This window comes from Macrotis lagotis, chromosome X (genome assembly GCF_037893015.1).
Source record: "Macrotis lagotis isolate mMagLag1 chromosome X, bilby.v1.9.chrom.fasta, whole genome shotgun sequence".
Taxonomy (NCBI): domain Eukaryota; kingdom Metazoa; phylum Chordata; class Mammalia; order Peramelemorphia; family Peramelidae; genus Macrotis; species Macrotis lagotis.
The window spans coordinates 563841169-563851458 of NC_133666.1; positions in this window are offsets into that span (position 1 = coordinate 563841169).

Genomic DNA, 10290 nt, shown 5'->3' on the forward strand with positions numbered 1-10290 from the left:
ATTTAAGGCAATAGGTTAAGTGACTTGCCCAAAGTCACACAGCTAGGTAATTATTAAGTGTCTGAGGTTGGATTTGAACTCAGTTCCTCCTGACTCCTGACTCTAGCCACCTAGCTGTCCCCTCTAAGTTTAGATTGAAAAGATTAACATATCACTTTAAAAATATTTTATTTATTTGTTTTTCCAACTGGATGCAATGGTAATTTTTAACAATTTTTACCAAGTTTTGAGTTTTATGTTTTTCTCCCTTTTCTCCCCTCCCTTTTCTCCCTTTTCTCCCCTCCCCTCCCCTCCCCTCCCCTCCCCTCCCCTCCCTTCTTTATAATATCATATCACTTTAAGACTTAAAAACTTTCCCAAAAGAAAAGAATCTGCATTGGAATCTATGTGGTTCTTCTTCCCCCTTTCTCTTTTCAAAAAGGCCCTGTGTTAGTGTTGTTTACCAAAGTCTAGACATCATCAGAATTGGAGTTCCCATTCCCTTCTCCAATCCTTTTTTAAAAACTGCATTAAAATATAGTTCAAAAGAATAAGTCCTTTATTTTTAGTATACATCTTGAACGAAACATCTGTGCTTTTAATTTTTCTTTAAAAACATCATTTTCAAATCAATCATTCTGTCATTTTATATTCACCCATTCTTGTGGTCAACAAAATAGGCACTAAATGACCATGGCATATTATTCTGTTTAAAGAGTCCACCCAGGGTTGGAGAATGATAAGTGCAACAGGAATTCTTTAGCATGTGCTTTTTATTTTTATCTTTTATTATTTTTATTTATTATGAAGTTGGTTCTTGGTATTTATACAGGATACTGAGAATTCTAAAAATCTAGATTCTAAAAGTAGCCCTAGCTGTTCAGAGGTCATGTAGTTTAGTCACTGAGACTGGGAACCATTCATCCTGTCATCAGGCCTCTAGTCATGCTCTGATCTGTGGTATAGAAAAAGAAGGGGAATGAATTCCTTCCCCTTTTAGGTATCCCCTTTTTCTAGTGTAGTGGATTTTGGTCTTCTGTGTGAACCAAAAAACAGGTAGGGATAGTTCTTACTGTTCATTGGCATAACTGGGGAAGGGTTGATGTAGATTGCCTCTAGCTATCTGGATGTTTGAACATTCCTCTTTGGCCTTCAGTATTGATTCATTTCTCTATCATTTTATAGGAAGATTGCTGCCCCCCAATACTCTCTTCATTCGATTGATTGGTTCCTCCTAGAACCTCCATTTTAAGTTAAGTTCTCATACAAATGATGTTGATGCCTTCATTCTTCTGTAGACTCTCTTGACCTTGCCACCACATCTTTCTCCTCTCACTTTTCAGATTCCTTTGTGTTGTCTCCTCCCTCCCTTCCCCCACCCAAAATTGAGGGAAGAGGCTATTTTTTGCTTGTATTTGTATTTCTAATGTATAACACAGTGAATGGAAGTAGCGAATACTTGGTAACTGTTTCTTGACTTGAATTTCCTATTTAATATGCCAGACTTCAAAGGGATGGCTGTGATTCCCCTTTCTTCTACAGTTTTTCAGTTGTTTTAGTCAGCATTTGGTGATCCCGTTTAGGATTTTCTCTGAAAAGATATGGGAGTGATTTGGCATTTCCTTCTCTAGCTCATTTTACAGTTGAGGAAACAGAAACATACAGGGTTAAGTGACAACTAGCAATTGCCTGAGGCTCACTAAAAGTCTCAAAGATGAATCTTCCTAACTTCAGGCCCAGCACTTGATACATTGTGCCATCTAGCTTCCTTTATCATTCTGCTGTCTTAAATTAATCTAAATGATTCTTTCAATATGCCAAATTAATCTAAATCATTCAGTAGCAGAAAAAATTGTAAATCCTTCCATTTGTTAATACCAAAAAATACCTTGTATCTGTTTTATATGTACTAAGTTGGAACTGAGTGTGTATTAAAGGCAGGAGCTGACCAAATTGTTCTTTCCTTTCTAGTGTATGCAAGCAGGAGTCTCTCACTTTTAGACGACAAGTGAGGGTAAGGTCCTTATCCTCTTCCCCCTCCCCTCCTCACTGGCTTAATGAGGATGCTATCTGTGTCTTTCCTTTGGTACAGGGTCTTATGTGACTTTGAAAGTTTAGAAAATGCCCTAGAATTCCATTTGCTTAGACTGGAAAAGAGCCAATGCAACCTCAATGAGTACCTGATTGATATAGAAGGAATCAATTTGGTGCCTGAAAGGCCTGTCCTTAAATAAGTTATTCATCCATTGGCTATGCCATATATCGGGGTGAACTCAATTATGGAAATATTTGGAGGCAGCTAGGTGGCATCATAGATAGGATGTTGGATTTGGAGCCATCTTAGACATCTACTAGCTGTGTTATCCCAAACAAGTCACTTAACTTCTGTTTGCCCCAGCTTCCTCATTTTTTTAAAATATTTTTTATTAAGGATATTATTTGAGTTTTACAATTTTCTCCCAATCTTGCTTCCCTCCCCCCACACCACCCCACAGATAGCACTCTGTTGGTCTTTACTTTGTTTCCATGTTGTACCTTGCTCCAAATTGGGTGTGATGAGAGAGAAATCATATTCTTAAAGAGAACAGAATTCTCAGAGGTAACCAGATAAGACAATAAGATATCTGTTTTTTCCAAATTAAAGCGAATAGTCCTTGTACTTTGTTCAAACTCCACAGCTCTTTATGTGGATACAGATGTCACTCTCCTTTGCAGACAGCCCACACTTGTTCCCAATTGTTGCACTGATGGAATGAGCAAGTCCTTCAAGGTTGAACATCACTCCCATGTTGCTGTTAGGGTGTACAGTGTTTTTCTGGTTCTGCTCATCTCACTCAGCATCAGTTCATGCAAATCCCTCCAGGTTTACCTGAAATCCCGTCCCTCCTGGTTTCTAATAGAACAATAGAGTTCCATGATATACATATACCACAGTTTGCTAAGCCATTCCCCAATTGAAGGACATTTACTGGATTTCCAATTCTTTGCCACCACAAACAGGGCTGCTATAAATATTTTTGTACAAGTGATGTTTTTACCCTTTTCCCTCATCTCTTCAGGGTATAGACCCAGTAGTGGTATTTCTGGGTCAAAGGGTATGCACATTTTTGTTGCCCTTTGGGCATAGTTCCAAATAGCTCTCCAGAAGGGCTGTATGAGTTCACAGCTGCACCGACAGTGTAATAGTGTCCCAGATTTCCCACATCCCTTCCAACAATGATCATTCTCCTTCCTGGTCATACTGGCCAATCTGAGAGGTACCCCAGAGAAGCTTTAATTTGCATTTCTCTAATAATTAATGATTTAGAGCATTTTTTCATATGGCTATGGATTGCTTTGATCTCATCTGTAAATTGCCTTTGCATATCCTTTGACCATTTGTCAATTGGGGAATGGCTTTTTGTTTTAAAAAATATGACTCAGTTCTCTGTACATTTTAGAAATGAGTCCTTTGTCAGAATCATTAATTGTAAATATTGTTTCCCAATTTACTACTTTTCTTTTGATCTTAATTACATTGGTTTTATCTGTGCAAAAGCTTTTTAGTTTAATGTAATCGAAATCATCTAATTGGTTTTTAGTGATGTTCTCCAACTCTTCCTTAGTCATAAACTGTTCCCCTTTCCATAGATCTGACAGGTAGACTAGTCCTTGATCTTCTAATTTGCTTATAGTATTGTTTTTTATGTCTATGTCCTGTAACCATTTGGATCTTATCTTGGTAAAGGGTTTTAGGTGTTGGTCTAATCTAAGTTTCTTCCATACTAACTTCCAATTATCCCAGCAGTTTTTATCAAAGAGGGAGTTTTTATCCCAGTGGCTGGACTCTTGGGGTTTATCAAACAGCAGATTACTATACTCCTCTCCTGCTTTTACACCTAGTCTGTTCCACTGGTCCACCACTCTATTTCTTAGCCAATACCAAACAGTTTTGATGACTGATGCTTTATAATATAATTTTAGATCGGGTAGTGCTAAGCCACCATCATTTGCATTTTTTTCATTAAGCTCCTGGCAATTCTTGACTTTTTGTTTCACCATATGAATTTACTTACAATTTTTTCTAACTCATTAAAGTAATTTTCTGAAATTTTGGTTGGTAGGGCACTTAACAGATAGTTTAGTTTTGGTAGAAGTGTAATTTTTATTATATTAGTTCGACCATTCCATGAGCAGTTGATATTTGCCCAGTTATTTAAATCTGATTTAATTTGTGTGAGAAGTGTTTTATAATTGTTTTCAAAAAGATTCTGAGTCTGTCTTGGCAAATAGACTCCCAAGTATTTTACACTGTCTGAGGTTACTTTGAATGGGATTTCTCTTTCTAGTTTTTCCTGCTGTTTCTTGCTAGACATATATAGAAAAGTTGAGGATTTATAGGGGTTTATTTTATAATCTGCAACTTTACTAAAATTGTTAATTGTTTCCAGTAGTTTTTTAGATGATTTCTTGGGATTCTATAGGTAGACCATCATGTCATCTGCGAAGAGTTAGAGTTTTGTCTCTTCCTTCCCAATTCTAATTCCTTCAATTTCTTTTTCTTCTCTAATTGCTGATACCAACATTTCTAATACAATATTGAATAGTAGCGGTGATAATGGGCACCCTTGTTTCACCCCTGATCTTATTGGGAATGCCTCTAGCCTCTCCCCATTGAATATAATGCTTGTTGATGGTTTCAGATAGATACTGCTAATTATTTTAAGGAACAGTTCATTTATTCCTATGCTCTCTAGTGTTTTTAATAGGAATGGATGCTGTATTTTGTCAAAAGCTTTTTCAGCATCTATTGATATGATCATATGATTTCTGATAGGTTTGTTGTTGATATAATTGAGTATACTAACAGTTTTCCTAATATTGAACCAACCCTGCATTCCTGGAATAAATCCTACTTGATCATAATGTATTATCCTAGTGATGACTTGTTGTAGTCATTTTGCTAAGATTTTATTTAGGATTTTTGCATCTATATTCATCAGGGAAATAGGTCTATAATTTTCTTTCTCTGTTTTAACTCTTCCTGGTTTAGGTAACAGTACCATATTGGTTTCATAGAAAGAGTTAGGCAGAGTTCCATCTTTCCCTATTTTTCCAAAGAGTTTATATAGGATTGGAACCAATTGTTCCTTAAATGTTTGGTAGAATTCACTTGTGAATCCATCAGGCCCTGGAGATTTCTTTTTTAGGGAGTTCAATAATGGCTTGTTGAATTTCTTTTTCTGAGATAGGGTTGTTTAGGTATTTAACCTCTTCTTCATTTAACCTGGGCAACTTATATTTTTGTAAATATTCATCCATTTCACTTAGATTATCAAATTTGTTGGCATAGAGTTGGGCAAAATAATTTCGAATTATTACTTTAATTTCCTCCTCATTGGTGGTGAGTTCACCTTTTTCATTTATAATACTAGCAATTTGGTTTTTTCTTTCTTTTTTTAAATCAAATTGACCAGAGGTTTATCAATTTTATTGTTTTTTTCATAATACCAACTTTTGGTTTTATTTATTAATTCAATAGTTTTTTCACTTTCAATTTTGTTAATATCTCCTTTAATTTTTAAAATTTCTAATTTGGCATTTGATTGGGGATTTTTGATTTGTTCTTTCTCTAATTTTTTTAGTTGCATGTTTAGTTCATTGATTTCCTCTTTCTCCATTTTATTCATATAAGCATTTAGAGCTATAATATATCCCCTGAGAGTTGCTTTGATTGAATCCCACAGGTTTTGGTATGTTGTTTCATTATTATCATCATCTAGGATAAAATGGTTAATTCTTTCTATAATTTGTTTTTTGGCCCACTCATTTTTTAAAATGAGGTTATTCAGTTTCCCATTTGCTCTGGGTATATATCTCCTTGGCCCAGTATTGCATATGACTTTTATTGCATTGTGATCTGAGAAAGATGTATTCACTATTTCTGCCTTTCTGCAGTTGATCATTAGGTTTTTATGTCCTAGTACATGGTCAGTTTTTGTATAAGTTCCATGTACTGCCGAGAAAAAGGTATATTCCTTTCTATCCCCATTCAGTTTCCTCCATAAGTCTACCATATCTAATTTTTCTAACAATCTGTTTACCTCCCTAATTTCTTTCTTGTTTGTTTTATGATTTGATTTATCTAGATCTGATAGCGGGAGGTTGAGGTCTCCTACTAGTAGAGTTTTGCTGTCTATGTCTTCCTGTAATTCTTTCAGCTTCTCCTCTAAGAATTTGGGTGCTGTCCCACTGGGTGCATATACATTCACTATTGAAATGACTTTATTGTCTATGGTACCTTTTAGGAGGATAAAGTTTCCTTCCTTATCTCTTTTAACACTATCTATTTTTGCTGCTGCTTTGTCTGAGATAAGGATTGCTACCCCTGCTTTTTTTTACTTCAGCTGAAGCAAAATATATTTTGCTCTAATCTTTTACCTTTACTCTATATGTATCTCTCTGCTTCAAATGAGTTTCTTGTAAGCAGCATATCGTAGGATTCTGGTTTTTAATCCACTCTGCTATTTGCTTATGTTTTAAGGGAGAGTTCATACCATTCACATTCAAAGTTATGATTACTAATTCTTTATTGCCATCTGTGCTATCTTCCCTCTGTTTGTATTTTCCCCCTTTCCCCCCCTTTTATCCATATTCCCCAGTATTTTGTTTTTGAATACCACCCCCTTCAGTATGTTTGTCCTCCTATATCACACCCTCCCCTTTCTTTCCCCTTTCCCTTTTTCCCTTTTCCCTTCCCTTCCTTTTGTTATTTCCCCTTATTTCCCCCACTCCCCTTCCCTTTCTGCATCCCCCCCTTCCCTTTTCCCCTTTTAATACTTGAAAGGTTAGATGTTTTATAACTTAACTGAGTATGTGTGGGTTGACTTTAAGCCAAGTCTGATGAGAAGAAGATTCAGGTGTTTCTCCTCTGCTCCCTTCTTCCCCTCTATTACCATAGGTTTTTTTGTACCTTTTAGTGTAATGAGATTGGTCCCATTCAATCCCCTCCCTCCTCCTGTCTCTTTCCTGTCCCCCTTTTTAGGGAGGTAGTGTAATTTTTTAGATCATTCTATCTAGGTCATAGAAAATTCTGAGTGTCTGTCCCTTCTAGTTCAGTATATTCTATTGGATAGAGTCAAAATTCCTGAGAATTATTAGAGTCTTTCTCCCAAGTGGGGTTAAGGCCAGTTATATCCTATTAGATAGCAGTCTCATGGATAGGTCATGGATGTACATCATTTCTGGCTAGGTGTATTCTCTCTGTTAGAGTTACATTTCTCAGGATTTATGAGAGTCTCTCCCCCCCCCCCCCCATGCTGGAATATAGCTAGTTTCAACTTATTGGATTGCATTTTTTTTCCTTTTACCACCCCCTCTTTTTTTTTTTTTTACCTTTTCATGTGTCTCTTGAACCTCCTGTTTGATATCCAAATTTTCTTTTTAGCTCTGGTCTTTTCATCAGAAATTTTTGGAACTCCTCCATTTCATTAAATGTCCATCTTTTTCCCTGGAAGAGAAGGCTCAGCTTTGCAGGAAAGTAGATTCTTGGCTGCATTCCAAGCTCCCATGCTCTTCGAAATATCTCATTCCAGGCCCTTCGATCCCTTAAAGTTGATGCAGCCAGGTCCTGTGTGATCCTTACTGTGGCTCCTTGATATTTAAATTGCTTCTTTCTGGCTGCTTGCAGGATTTTCTCTTTTATCTGATAGTTCTGCATTTGGCCACAACATTCCTTGGTGTTTTCATTTTAGGATCTTTTTCTGGTGGGGATTGATGTACTCTTTCAATAACTACTTTGCCCTCCAATTCCATGATATCAGGGCAGTTTTCCATCACTAGATCCTGTAATATTAAGTCCAGGCTTTTTTTCTCTTCAATGTTTTCAGGAAGTCCTGTAATTTTCAGGTTGCCCCTCCTTGATCTATTCTTGAGGTCAGTAGTTTTGTTGATGAGGTATTTTATATTTGCTTCTATTTTTTCTATTTTTTGATTTTGTTTAACTGACTCTTGCTGTCTCATGGAGTCATTAGTTTCTGTAGACTCTGTTCTTTTTTGGGGGGAGGAGTTTTCTTCATTAACCTTTTGCAACTCCTTTTCCAATTGGTCAACTCTACTTTTGAAAATGCTTTCCATTTGACCAATTGAGGTTTTGAGAGAATTAATTTCTTTTTGCATTTGCTCATTTGAGGATCTGAGAGATTTATTCTCCTTTTGTGTTTGTCCAATTGTATTTTCTAAGGTTTTTTTTTTTTCTTGTTGGAAGGTATTAATTGTCTCTCCCAAATTTTTAAGCTCCTTCCTTATTTCTTCAAGGAAGTCTTTCTGTGCTGGAGACCAGATTGTATTCTCCTCAGAGGTTCCAGGTCTCTCTGAGTTGGGGTCTTTCCCTTACAGGAATTTTTCTATGGATCTACCTTTCCGCTGACCCTTCTTCATTATGCTAAGACCTTGTGTTGGGGGGGGGGGGCTGGTTCACCTGGGCTTGGGATCTCTAAAGGCTTTACTGAGTGCAGTTTCTCTGGCTGGCCAGTAGGAGGTGCTGGTTGCCCTCTCTGGAGTGTCTGTGACCTTGGTTGGGAGGCCTTCTCCCTTTGCCCAAAGGGAGGAGTTGGAACTATTGAATTCTTTTGCCTTCAATCAATGGTGGGCTTTACCCTGGCCTGAGGTCATTCCTCAGCTGGGCTGGTTCTTCTGCTCACACACCTGGGCCTGAGGCAGAATTAGTTTGCCTTTGTTTGGGAGGAGGCCTCTGTGCAATGGAGGTGTGCCCTCAGAGTTTCTCAGACCTGAGGAGCCCAGGGATGGCGTCCACAGGTCTCCTGCACCAGACCTCTCCCCGCAGCCCTTTCCCCAAGCTCCAGGGGGACAGCCCCAACACCAGTGCCTCTGCTTCCCTGAGGACCCAAGCCCCCTTCGTCCAGCCCCACCCCTGATCCAGCCGGTCTGGCTCTCGGGCCCTCAGACTCCTGGTTCCAATTCAGCTGTTGATCTGGCTGATCCCGCGCTCATCTTCCCTGGGAGCTCGGACTCACCTGTCGGTACTCAGCCAAGGCTGCTGCGGGAGACAAATCCTGAGGCAGATTTTCCTCTCCTGGCTTTTCTTTCTGGGTTTCCTGGTTCAGAATTCTTTTAAGAGGTTTGTTTCATGTGATAGATGGGGAAGAGATCAGGAGACTTTAGAACTGTGCCTGTCTTCTCTCCGCCATCTTGGCCGGAAGTCTCCTCATTTGTAAAATAGGAATAATAAAGTTATCTACCTTCCCAGGTTGACGTGAATATGAAATGAGATAATAATTATAAAGCACAATGTCTATCATATAGTAAACATTATGTAAAGGTTGGTTTTTTATTATTATTATTATTATTATTATTAATCACTATTAAGTTTAATTTCAATTTCCTCAGAGGTACAGGTGGTAGAGGGAAGATTGTAACTAGTTTTTTGAGGGGCGTAGTATATAATGCTTCAGCTATTACTATAATTTCTCCATAAATATTCCTTTGTAAAAGTTAATTGACTTTTCTTCACAATAATATTGAGGGAATTGCAATTGTGAAGAAAAGTCAATTAACTTTTACAGGAATTAAATTTTAAGGAATTAATTTAAATTTTAAGGAATTAAAAGAGCCCTTACAAGTCATTGAGTCCAATCTGTGCTACAAGCCCTCAAATTAAGGAGACCACCTATCTCTTGGTGTAGTCTATTCTGCTTAAGTTAACAACTCTAAAACTTAGGTTTATCTTCATAAGGGGCTGAGTTCTGTCTGCAAATTTTGTACATCCTTTCCTTTTGCCTTTTCTGCCTCAGCAGAAAGAATCTAATTATTCTTCAATTTTATGCCCCTTTTTAATGCTTCAAAATAACTATTCTGTACCTTCTAAGATTTTTCTTCTTCAGGTTAAATGCTCCCAATTCAACTGATTATTGTATATTATGGTTTCTGGTCCTCTTTCAATTCTGATAATCTTCCTTTGGACATGCTTTAAGTTTATATTCTCACCATAGTGAAGAAAGAGATATAGTCTCTAGGAATTAATTGGACACGTTTCCTATTAATACAACCTAAGGTTCTGTTAGATGCTACAACCATCATGTCACTGCTGATTCCCTAAGAAAGTCAGAATGGTATAGTTACAGTGTATTTTAGTTGGACACAGGAGAGACTGGGGCTTGACATCTACTGACCCTTAATCTATCTGCACCTTTGATTTTTCATCTGTAAAATGGTTCAAGGGGCAATGAATATATGTATATGCATCAAGTATATCTGAACTTATTCTTTCACCCACTCAATTGAAGAGATAGACCTTCATGTCACTCTATGTAC